The sequence below is a fragment of the Urocitellus parryii genome, chromosome 1 (assembly GCF_045843805.1).
Source record: "Urocitellus parryii isolate mUroPar1 chromosome 1, mUroPar1.hap1, whole genome shotgun sequence".
Classification (NCBI taxonomy): domain Eukaryota; kingdom Metazoa; phylum Chordata; class Mammalia; order Rodentia; family Sciuridae; genus Urocitellus; species Urocitellus parryii.
In genome coordinates, this window is record NC_135531.1 from 187,566,735 (window position 1) to 187,580,683 (window position 13,949).

Consider the following 13,949-nt stretch of genomic DNA (forward strand, 5'->3'; position numbering starts at 1 on the left):
GAAGCTTCGCAAAACTAGGGAACTTTGTGGTGTTTTAACTTGCCTGTTCTCATCCATCCCTCTTCTGCTCCACAGTAACCTTGACAATAGTAACCTGCAGCCACAGTGAAAATGAGCAGCCTGGTGGGTACTGGGGCTGGCACGATGCCATTGACACTCCTTCTAAAACTCGTTCCCAGAGATTTGTCTTCACTGTGCCTGCCTGGAAGTTTTCTAGAAGACTCCTCTTATAAGACTGTCTTTATTTGACCTGACTTGGTTCTCACTCAGTGCTTTCCCCCTGGGCATTTGTTAAAAACAATCTGGAAAAAAATATTTTTAACTTTCCAACTACCTGAAGTAGTGGATTCTAGTAGGAGAAAATGACAAGCTAAGCAAAAAAAAAAAAATGTTTACATGAAAAATCTGGAGAATGAGATGTTCATAAGGACTTTGAAAAGCTATGATATATTTCTGTGATCAGAAATCCCTCATGTCAAGAGGTTAACTTATTTCAGATGATTCAACTAGTAAATAATAAAACCCACTCTCAATCTTATATTTAGAGATTCACATCACATCATGAGGCTTCATGTACACACACATACACAGCAGTACTGTTAGTGCTGTGCGCATACCCAGCATTGATCGTACAAGTTAAAAAAAAAAAAAAAAAAAGACTGAAAATTCCCCAAAATTTGTGTGTGGAGGATGCAAAGGGATGTTGGGAATTGAAACCTTGACCTCATGCATGCTATACAAGCATTCCACCCTGAACTACAATCCCAGCCCTTGAGCCCTAAATTCTAAATTTGGGCTGAGTTTAAGATTGTGTGCAAGCACCACTTGAAGTCTAAATCAGTTGGCAACTGACAGGAAAAGTGATAAAGTCATGCTTCAGCATGCATAGAGAGCTCCCAGACAAATACTGACTGAATTATTAGTTCCATGAATTTAAGAATATCTGAAAAATTATTAGCTGATCACTAACAACAGACTTAAGTGAACATAAGGGAATAATCATAACAAAAGTTAAAAAAAAAATTGAACACAGTAACAACAAGAAGCAGCAACAACAGTCCCTGGATGGGAGATGGTATCTGATTTCCAGAATTTCCAAGTTGTATTATTTAAAATATGCAGTTCTCATGCATAATGGAGAAAGGAGAAACTCTTTTTTAATTATTTTTAAATTTTTAAGTTGTAGTTGAATACAATACCTTTATTTTATTTATTTATTTTTATGTGGTGCTGAGGATCAAACCCAGGACCTCCCACACGCTAAGCGAGTGCTCTACCCTGAGCCACAACCTCATCCTGAAAGGAGAAACTCTTAATAAAGGATGTTGGGACAATTGGATAGCCTATGCAAAATAGTGAAATCAGACCTTTATCTACAACTATATTCAAAAATCAACTCAAGATAGGTTCAAGATTTCAAGGTAGACTTAAAATTATAAAATTACTAGAAGAAAATATATGGGAAAGCTTCATTAACTTGGTCTAGTTTTTTTGGATATGAAACAAAAAGCATAGGACACATAAACAAAAATAGACAAATGGGATTACATCAAATTATAAAGTTTCTGCACAGCCAAGGTAACAATTGAAAGTAAAGAAAAAAACCTATGGACAGGGAGAAATTCAAAGCAAACCATACATTTGATAATGAGTCGATATTCAATATATATAAGGAAAGCAAACAACTCAATACCAAGAAAGCAAATAACTTCATTTAAAAATGACCAAGAAAAAATTTGCAAAGGCTCTAGATAGATACTTCTCCAATAAGATAACAAATGTCCAACAGGTAGAGAAAAAAATGCTCAATATCATTAACTTTCAAAGAAATCCAGCTTAAAATTATAATAATTAATTACTGGATAAATGCAGCTTAAAATCATAATAAGGTATACCTAATATCAATTAGAATAGCAATTATCAAAGAGAGGAAACTTAAAAGTGTTAGAAAGGATGTAGAAAAAAAAGAACACTTATACACAGTTGGTGGATATGTTAAATAGTATAGTCACATAGAAACCAGTATGGAAATTTTTCAAAAAACTAAAACCAGATTTACCATATAATAAAGCAGTTCCACTACTGGATATATGTCCAAAGAAAATAAAATCAGGTATGTTGAATAGCTCTCTGCACTACCATATTCATTGCAGTATTATTCATCTAAGTGTCCATCAAAAGATGAATGAGAACAGAAAGTGTAATGCATATACATGATGGGATAGTATTCAGCCTTTAAAAAGTTAAGAAACACTGTTATTTGTGAAAACCTGAGCGAAACTTGAGGACATTTGACTAAATGAATAAGCCAAGCATAGGAAAATAAATATTGCATGGTATCACTTGTAGGTAGATTTATAAATTTTTTTTTAATTTATTTTATTTGTACATTTTAGTTGTAGATGATATCAGAATTCATTTTTATATAATTGTATGAGTAGAGAATATATTTAATTCCAGTCAGGACCCCACTCTTGTGGAGGTACATGATGGTGAGAATCACTATGGTGTGTTTATGTAAGTATATAGGAAAATCATTTTGGATTCATTTCACTGTCTTTCCTTTTCCTATTCCCTCTCCCTTCCCTTTATTCCCCTTTGTCTAAACTACTGAATTCTTCTACTACCCACCCCTTACTATAGGTTAGCTTCCACATATCATGTGGAAGCCAAAGCACCTTTGGTTTTTCGGGATTGGCTCATTTCACTTACCATGATAGTCTCCAGATCCATCCATTTACTTGCAAATGTGATAAAGTTATTTTTCTTTATGGCAGAATAATATTTTCTAAGTATTTTTATTTCACCCCTGAATTCTTATCCTCTCCATTTATAATTCTATAGAGAATTATTTAGTCTCCAGGTGTTAATTTCTATTTTTTTATCTTATTGTAGATTTTTAATATCATTCCATTATGATATGATATACAGGACATTATCTGTATTTTTTCATATTTACTAAAAGTTGCTTTGTACCCTAAGATATGGTTTATTTTAGAAAATATGCCATGTGCTGCTGAGAAGAAAGTGTACTACATATTTGGTGGATGAAATATTCTATATAAGTCTGTTCAGTCTAAATTATTAATTGTATTTCCTAGTTCCATAGCTTCTATATTAAGATTTTGTTTAGAAAATCTATTTAGTGATGAGAGAGGCATATTAATTTTATCCAGCATTATTGTGTTGTGAGATCAGTACTTTGATTCTTGATATTGAGAAGGGTTTGTTTGAGAGATGTAGATGCTCCATTGTTTGGGGCATAAATATTTACAATTGTTATTTCCTGTTGTAGTATAATTACCTTAAGCAGTATAAAGTGACTTTCTTTGTTTCTTCTGATTAGCTTTGGCTTCAAGTCTACTTTATCTGATATAAGTATAGAACTCTCCCTTCTTATAATGAAATCCAAGTGAGTGATATTTTTCCCCACCCTTTCACCTTCAGTTTGTGGATGTCTTTACCTATGAAGTGAGTCTCTTGGAGACAGTATATTGTTGAGTCTTGTTTTTTCATCCAGTCTGCCAGGCAATGTCTTATGATTGATGAGTTTAGTCCATTAACATTCAGTGTAATTATTGGGTGATATTTTTTATTTCCTATTGTTTTGATTTATTTATAGTTTTTAAGTTAAATTAGGTTTCCCTTTGCTTGACTATTCTTATTATGTAGTTTCTCCCTCTACTAGTTTAATTCTTATTCTCCATTTCTTCTTCATTAAATAGTAAAATATTTTACTGTTTTGTAGCGCAGGCTTTCTAGGTATGAATTCTTTTAAATTTTGTTTAGCATGAAAGGTTTTTATTTTGTCTTCAATTCTGAAGCTAAATTTTGCTGGATATAGTATTCTTGGTGGACATCCATTTTTCTTTCAGAGTTTGGTATATATTATTCCAAGATATCCTAAATTTTAGTGTCTGGGTTGAAAAATCAGTTGAGATTTGGACTGGTTTCCCTCCAAATATAAACAGTCATTTTCCTCTAACAGCTTTTAAAATTCTATCCTTATTCTGTTTGATAGGCATTTGCATAATAATGCGTGTTGGTGTGGGTCTATTATAATTTTGAATATTGGAAGTCCTGTATGCTCCCTATATTTGATTTTCCATTTTATTCTTAAGATTTGGGAAATTTTCTGTTATCATTTCACCAAAAAGATTGTGCATTACTTTAGCTCAAACCTCAGCATGAGGTATGAGACTTCCTCTATCCCTGTAAATCTTTGATTTGGCCTTTTAATGTTATCCCATATTTCTTAAAAATGTTGTTCATGGTCTTTTCTCCATAATAAACTTTTTTTCAAGATTATATATACTTTGTCTTCATTGCCTGAAACTCTATCTTCCAAATTATCTAGTCTATTGGTGATGCTTCTAATTGAATTTTTAATTTGGTATATTGATTTCTTCATTTCAAGGATTTCTGATTGATTCTTCTTCAGAATCTCTATTTCTTTCTGGAAGCGATCTTTCACTTCTTGGGCTTTCTCTCTGATTTCTTTCTTATATCATCTTTCGTATCATAAAAAATTAGTTTAGCTATGAACTTTCTTTTTATTTATTTATTTTTTTGCCATTATACATGAACTGTCTTATTTTTTTTTGCATACGATTCTTAATACACCTTTATACCACCATTTATCATATCTATGTTTGTATATGAGGTATGTTGACACCAAATTCTAAATTCCTTTTCTGCCAGTTCTTCTACTATGGTGTCAATGTTGAGTCTGTCATTGAGGCATTCTGGGTTGTTTGGGATGGTCTATTCCCTTGCATTTTCATATTGCTTGTGTGTCTACCCCTCTATCAAAATGGATCTGAAACAGCAAAGTTTCTGCCTTGTGAAATTATAGTGACCCTGTTGGTTTCCAGTGTCATACAGATTAGAGGGAGCCAAATGATAGCAACAATCTATGTGAGCAATATATAGCATTAAACTAAGTGTTTGGTTTCTATTAAGATATTTACAATGTTAATTGGCACAATAAACAGAATTGGTAGGATCACCAATTTCCATCAGTAAGAATAGTAAGTAATCATTAATTATATCTGGCAAAAAAACAAACAATTGGTATTATCTTTGATTTCTGTCATATGATTTATTACTACAGTGTTAGTGGTGCAGTCTGGTGTTATATCAATTAGTATTAAGAGATGTTAAGAATAGAATTAATTAAGAGGAAAAACGAAGGGATAGCAGAGTGGAAACAGGTTTGTGATTTCAATAGGTGAAGTGGAAAATGCCAAAGTGACAGAAGCTGATTGTTATATGAAGGGATCAGACAAACTAGAAGTAAAAAAAAAAAAATTAAAGAAAAGTAAAATAATAATTATAGAATTTGGCTGTTAGGAAGAGAAAAGGGAGTTGGAGAAAAAAGGAAACAGAATAGTGGAAAAGACAATATAAAACAAAATCAAAATACTAATGAAAAAAAGTCTCCTAGCCCTCAACACACAGAGCAAGGAAAAATGAATTAACTTTTTTAAAAATGCTAGAGTTGAGAAAACAGAAACAAATCTGCATATGTATAAATGTCCATGAATCATTCAGCACTCTAGCAAAAAGGCAACAATAACAAAAAGAAAAAAGACATTTTTTAAAAAGAATCTTGGTGCAAAACTAAGGGGTTGTTTCCATTGCAGTGGACAAAAAAGTCAAGGTCAGTGAGTGGATATGTTCCGTGTCTGTGCCCAACTGTCAATGGTCTGTCTTTCCATTTCTTCTTGAGGTATGTACTGGGTGTTAAGAGTAGGGGCTGTGGGTTGTGTGGGTTGTCAACTTCTTCTTTTGTTATTTTTTATTGTGTTACTCACAAAGATGACAGATGGAGTTCAAAAACTTCTGCTTCCCTGCTCCGCAGTAAAATAAAGTTTGGGATGGGAAATGCCATAAGCTCTGCTCCAGGGAGCAGCTGAAGCTGGGTTCTGTGAGATTAATAGGTGGAGCTCTTGGGGCGGGGCTAAGGTCTTCTGAGTCCCCAAATACTTTATTTTGTAGCTAGTTCTCTGTCCGAAGTTTTCCCAGGGATCCCCAAGGATCAGGGATGCACTTGTAAGATGGAGGGCAAAGGGGCACAGTCCGATACTGCTTCTCTTGCTCAGGGGTATTGCCCTTCATTTGTACCTTTTAGTTGTAGATGATATCAGAATTCATTTTTATATAATTGTATGAGCAGAGAATATATTCTCTCTATATATATTCTCTGCTCATACAATTATATCAAAATGAATTGCCCATCCCAAGCACACCCATCCCAAGCACACCCACTAATTCAGACTCCTGACTTTCTGCAGCTGGTCCTGAATTCTCCCCAGCCTCCCAGAGTCTCACTCTGAGCTTAGACACACCTGTGCATTCAGATTCCTGATCCTCCACAGCTGGCTGTCTTTCTCAGTCACCTGGAGTCGGTTTCTGAGCACAGACACACCCACCCATTCAGCCCCCTGACCCCCAATCCTGCAGCTGGTTCTGCAGCAGCTGGACTCAAACATGGGAGGGAGCCGGATTCCCACCCCTTCCAACTTGTTCCTCTCCCCAACTCCCACCCCACCACGCAAGCAAAGTACTCTCCATGCCTAATTTTCACTAGATTTTGTGGCTCAGACTATTTCACATGGCTGCTTTCTGCCTGTAATGTGTATTGAAGCCAGCCCCATTTTCCCAGATCCCAGTTCTCCATTCTGTATCTGCTGACCACCCAGTGCATTGGGCTCAAGAAGACTCCTGCCTCTGCTCACCATGGACTATGGTTAAACACAGGGCATCAACCCTGTACCAATTTATGGTGTCCAACAACCTCCGAGTGACCTAGGACAGGCTGCCCCTGTGATCTCATGATTTTCTACCCTAAGACTGTCCTTGTATTTCTGCACTTTTTTTTGGTTCTTGTGTGTTAACTCCACTGCTCCAGCAAGCAACTTGGCTTCATTTTATCCCTTTTTTTCTCGTTTAGTGACCTCAAATTTTCTATGTCTCTAAGGCACTCTGGCTGTCCAGTACTGAGTTTTAGTGAAATTCCTTTCACCCACCTTCCAGAGAATCAGTATTCACGGAGCTAGGAGAAACCCTGCATTCCTCTAGTCGACTATCTTTCTTATGTAGAAGTTTTAAAAGTTAAACTTTTAAAGCAAAGAGTACCATGGTGATTAACAGGGATTGGAAGATGGAAGGTATAGACATTTGAGGAGGTGTTGCTGGAAAAAGAAAAGAAAAGAAAAAAGAAATCCAGTTTCCAACAAAAAATTATAAGATATGCAAATAGGAAATGTTCACCCCATACACTGCAAAAAACTCAAAATAGAAATTATCTAGACACTAAGCATAGTAAAGACTTGAAATCAACTAGTATAAATTCACTGAAGAGATTAAAGAAATCCACATCTAAAGAACTAAGTGAAACTGTGAGAATTGTGTCTCACATAACAAAGAAGATCCCTAAAAAGAATTAAATTAAATTAAATTAAATTTTTATAAAATTAAATTTTATAAAAATAATAAAAGAATCAGAAATCAGTCTATTAAAGTACAATAACTGAAAGAAAAATTCTGATAGAGATATTTGACATCAGATTGGAGCAGAAAGAAGAAAGAATATGAACTTGAAGAAGCATCAATTGAGATTTTACAGTATGAAGAAATTAAAAAAAAAAGAAGAAGAAAACCAAACAGATTTTTAGAGACCAATGTATCACCATGGACTATTGTTAAACACAACCTTTACCCATTTATTTATGTATTACTACTCCATTTATTTGTTACTGTGTTTAGTAATGAGCTCCCAGAGGCCATTAAGAAAAACAATATAGGCATATTAGGAGTCACAGAAAAAGAAAAAAGAAAGAAAGGCGAAGAAAGATATATGATCAAAAAATTCCCAAATTTGTTAAAAACATTCATCTATAAGACTAAGAAACTTAAACTACAGAGGATCATTCAAAGATCCACATCTAGACATCTTAATTAAACTGTTAAAGACAGTGATGAAGAGAATCTTAAAAGCAACAAGACATAAATAACTCATCCGTACAAAGTATCCCTCAATGAGTTAATTCATAAAATTAACAGGATCATTCTTATCAGGAATCATGGAGGCCAGGAGACCATAGGATGGCATAATCAAAGGCTGAAAGAAAAACAATGGTAAATCCAGGAACATTATAGCCTGCAAACTATCCTTCTAATAATGTAGACATTAATATATTCCCAAATAGTAAGATTTCTGTTCTTGATCGAGTTGCCTAAAAGAAATACTAAAAGAATTCCTTCCAGCTGAAATGAAAGAACACCAGACTATAACTAAAATCTAACCTTAGGAATCAAAGAGGACTGGGACAGGTAAATATGTAGGCAAAAACAAAACACATTGTAAACACTCCACCTAAACCCTTGAGGAAGCTGAGGAGCAGAGGCGTTGACCCCTCTTCCTTGCAGAGTTCCAGCCTCCACAAGGTCTAAGAGGAAGTTCCTAATTTGAATGCCTAGGCTTTTTAATTATTATATTGACATGAATATTTGATAAAATTAATTTTAACATATAAGAATTGTTGAAAATACCATTCATTGTATGGGAAAGAAAGAACACAGTTATTACTTTCAAAATATTTATTTTGTAGTTTGGACACAATACCCTTATTTTATTTATTTTTATATGGTTCTGAGGATCAAACCCAAGAGCAATCTACCGCTGAGCCACAACTCCATCCCCACAGTTATTACTTCAAACGTATGTCAGAAAAAAAAATAATAAAGCAAGACTTAAAAACCCTGAAACCTGAGTATCCATCTGTTCAGTAGGGGTGGGGTGGCTTAGCAGCTGGGAAATTGGTGTTCCCAAGGCACATTGGGACTTATTTTGGCTAACCTTCCTCTTTAAAGGGATTGGAGAAAAATAGATTCTGTAAGTTCCCCTGCCCAGTGATGCTGTCTGTCACTTAAGTTTTTGCATGCCATCTGCCTCAGGAAGCAGAATGTTAGGAGACATCTGTGTGGGTTCTAAGTCACAAAGTATTTGCAAGTCCTGGGGAGAAGGAAATGTGGTCTTGTGGATTGTATGAGATCATATCTGGGATACTAAAGCTAATAGGAACCCCAGGGATACCTTGCCAGTTTCACAGAAAAATTCTCAACAAAGACCTTTCAAGCTGATTTCTGATCTGGCAGCTCACCCAAACTTTGCAGTTGAAGGAAAATGGGCACCAGATTGCGCTTTGCAAGGGTGTGTATTAGATAGAGTCTCCCCAGCCTCGCCATGCTGGGTGAGTGATCCCTGCACCTCACCCTGCCCTCTGCAAAAATCTTACATAGCTCTGCTGTCACCTGATGGCTGTGTCGGTGCCACTTCATCCCCTAAGACGTTTTGGACTTGGATGCCTTCTTTCAGGCATTCTTCCTGTCAGTCACCTTGAGCTGAATTTTTGCCCTAACCTTTCAGAAACTCACCTTTGCAGACCAAAGCTTTCCTTAGGCTGCAGAGACAGTTGAGTAAAGGGAGACGTATGGACAGTTTTTGTTTCAACAAAGTTCTAGAAATTATAACACTTCTCCAAAACTCTGGGTGCTGTAATTTTGCCTGATCATAGAATTTCCTGTTAGAACATATATTTTTATCTAGAATTATGAGGGCTTCTTGTGGACAGAGCCTATGATTTAATTCTGTAGCCCCAGACATTATCACTTTACCCAGCACAGACCAAGACTCTGTAGTTTCTTATTGGATTTATGGTTAAAATTAATGTTGTGCCAGTATTATGAAGTGACCGTTTTATAAACTGGTTATCCATTATTACGATGACATCTCTAATTGCAAACACAATATTTTTAATTGCTTTGCTTTTGGTTTTGGTTTTTCTTCTTGCTCTGTTTTGCTTTGATTTTTAATCTAAGAGCCAAAGAGACCATTTTAACTTAAAACATTTCTCCCATACTGGGTAAATCTTATAGGTGTCCAGCAGATCTCTGTTCCCAAACCAGATTTCAAGTCACTCTGTTTTAGTGACAGAAGGTGAAGAGAACTCTGGCTTAGCATTATAGGAGTGAGCTTTCAGAGATGAGTAATTTGGATATGGAATTAGTCACATGTAAGCAGAGCTTTTTCATCCCCAGTACAAACTATTGATACCCACCCTACTTAGAGTAAACACAAAATAGTACAGTGCTCCTTAACCCATTTTGTTTCATTATCCCAGATTTGAAACACCCATAAAAACTTAAATGGAGTGTATAATACAATCATATCACTATATAATTATATATTATAGAAGCCAGTGCATAATATACCTATATATAGTATATAAAATAATTATATATCATAAAATATAATTGTTATATGGAATAAAATTACATTACAATAATGAGATAATTACTATAACACATTAATTAAGGAGTTAATATAATAATATACAAGTTAAAATTCTTATTTGCATTCTATTTTATTTCACCTGTGTCCATTTCACTGATATAGTTCCAGAATTTAAATTATAGGGTTTAAGGGGCTCAAGTGTCTTAGGACCCATAAAGGGTTTCTTAGATGTCTTTGTAACTGGCCGTGGAAGCTCCATCTTAAGCGTGGATTCATTGTTACTCTGTCATATCTGCATATACTTCTCTCTTTAATATAAACCTTGTCCGTGCTCAACCCCGCCCTCTCATTTTTTGCCTTATTTCAGTATGCATTCGGTGTTGTGGGTCCAGAACCCTGAGTCATTTGTTTATCCCTTGTACACATTTTGTTGTCTGTGCCTTTGGTTTGGTTTGGTTATTTAGCTGTAGTACTTCTCAAGGAATAGGCTCCAGAGTCTGTACTGCAAGAAGAGAACAGTAGTAAGAAAGTCAAACCGGTGCTTTGGAAAGAGAAGAAACTCATCCACTCTGCCCTCTACCATCCTGTACCCCATGATAGTGCTCAGACATCACAAAACACAGTCCCTCTAATGTGACTATGGCTAGATGGAAGATTTCTAATAAAGAGGGTATAAGCAACTGGCCACACTGAAATCTTGGCAAGTGCACTGGGGTTCCGTGCCTCCTGCAGAACTAGTGCAAGGGTCAGATGTTCGCAGTGCAGAAGGGAGACAAGACCAAGGCCGTACAAAATCTGTTTGACGTTTAACTATTCTTTCTGCATAACCTACCAGATGCTGTTGGAGTGCCTGGTTCCATTTTTCAGTTTTAAGCAAGGGAGTGCCCAAATAGCTGCTGACAGCAGCTGATAAAACATAGGGAGAATCTCAGAGTGGATATTCATCATGTAAATAACAGCGAGTGGCCGTGAATTCAAGTAGCTCTTTCTTTAGGCTGCAGTGGTAATTGAGTAAAGAGAGATGGATGGACACTCTCATTTGCCTCAGTAAAGTCCCAGAAATTATAATGCTTCTCTAAGGCTCTGGATACGTTGATGTTGCCTGACCACAGAATTTCCTGTTAGTGCATGATTGTTTACTTGGGATCACAAGGGCTTCTGGTGAACAGAGCCTATGATTTAATTCTGTAGCCTCATCCCTTATCACTTTACCCAGAACAGAGCAAGATTCTAATTGCTTTTCAGATCTGTTGTCTGAATTGATGTTGATGATGTGAAACAATGGCTTTTCAAACTGGGCATCTGTCATTTCTGTGACATCTCTAAGTGAAAACACAATGCTTTTAATTTCTATGCTTTTGTTTTCAGAGTAATGGGGAAAAAGTACAAATATCCAAATTCATTTTATGAGCTTGCTATGATGGAATTCAGACCCAGGATTTGAGGATCTGCATTTATTCTTAAGATCATACTTTTAACCAAGTGAAGGTTGATGGATATCACTAGACACTGACTGAAATCAAAACTTATAAGAATTCCTGTTCCAGGACTCACCCAGCCCTCCTGTTTCCTAGGCATTTATTACAATGCCTGGCACATAACAGGTGCTTAATGAATTTTATAATGACAAATTATTGATGAAACTCAGTCTTAATAGTCAACACCACATTTACCAGTGGCTTTGTAATGTGCCAACTTGGTTTGACAGACTTCACTTTTATGCATGTTTTCATTTAGAATGGGCCGCAAGGGAGTTTGTGATCAGGTGTGGATAGAAGGAGAGGATTAGCCAGTTTGTAGCGTACACCCAGTGTGACTGATGCACTGCTTTGGTGTTAGTCGGAGGAAGCCCTATGCCTGGTCTCCCACCCATGCCACCAACATCAGAGGCAATAAGAACTGATCAGGGATTTAGGTCTGTATGTTTGGGGTTTCATCTCCTGCTGTGAGTTTCAAATTACTTTTGATCTCCCGCCCTTTACATCTGTCTTCCCTTTCTGCTTGCCTTTCTGGTGGATTTCAAACTGCCGTATCAGAAACAAAGACAGCAGCTTAACAGAGAAGGCCCAACCAGCTCCTACAATTATGTGAGTCATTTCTCTACCATAAATCCCTTATATCTCTTAATGGTGTGCTTCTCCATTTGAACCAACACAGCACATGATGCATTACTTGCTCTTATCACTGTTTTTCTCTTGCCAGTTTTACTAGTAGCAAATACAGTAAGTAAGCAACGAGGAGTTTTATGTTCCTGAACCTATAAATAATTGCATTAAGGCAGATTTTCATAACACTATAATCCTAACCTTATCTTCAACTAAACCAAACCATTTTACAGAGTTCTTAAGTGATATACGCAGTACCTGCAAGACCTATTCAGATGCTTAGCACACACATACTTACCCAAGCACAATAGCACAGAATCTGCCATTGGAAGGAGAGCCTTGACATTCTGGTTATTGAGGTCCAGCTTGCTCACTCTCCTTGCTTGTGAGCACTCCTCCTTGGTTGACTAGTTCATAGTTATATGGTCAAGACCACAGATGTCTGGTCTTGAATTTCTAACTCAAACAATGAAGTAATGAGATTAAGACCCCACATCTGAATGTTATGTCACTGCAAAGTAGAAGCCTGTCAACTCCTTTCTAAGTCACCATTATGAAAGACTCAGGGGCTTCCCCCTTATCACTATAAATTTCAAAGGAAAGGATCAACCAATGGGGGTGGGCAGTTAAATCCACCATAGGGCTCAATTCTTCCAGAATACATGGTGAAGAACACATTTGGCTGTCTACAAACCAGTACGAAAAAAAAAGTAAAAATCAAATATAATATGGAAAGGAGGTAATGATCAAACATTAAGGCTTAGTATTTGTTAAAATCAGCATGGAAGAATTGCCTTCTGGGAGAATTTTGGTTAAGGAGAGGTCATAATTATTCTTAACCAAATGACAATGCTGTTATTAGTACAATTTAGTACGACATACTTAGAGGAAAGGAGATTTCTGCATAAGTATTATTGAATTCAAAATACAAAAAGCAGATTAAATATAGGACACGACCTGAGGCTACATCTTTCCACTATTAAAACCAACACTGGCAATGTGGTTTTAGCAAAACATAAGGCATTAAATGAACATCACTAATTGGAATCATACTGATTTTGTGGTTTTGTTTATAATTCTTGTATTTGATTTGGTTTTAAAATTTTGTAAGAACTATTAGCAAAGTTTAGATCTCCCTCTATTTTTGTGTGTGTTTAATCAACATGATTATAGACATGATTTCTGTCAACACTGTCAATGAGAATTTCATTTTTCTCTAAACAGTATTTCTCAATCCTGCAACACATTAAAATTTCTTGGAAGAGTGCATTTTGGGGGCTCTGAATTAATTGAATTAAGGTCTAAGGTGGGTCTTGACCTCTAAATCATTTTAACACCCATCTCTCAGCAACCAACAGAACAATTAGAGAAATACTAAGGATACAGAACACTTGAACTACCCTACTAAACAAATTCACATAATTACCCTTTTAGAGAGCATTACATCCAGTAAATATAGATTTATTTCAATAGTGCCTGGAATATTTACCAAGACAGATAACATATTAGGCCTTTAAAATAAATCTTAACAAATTATAAATAGA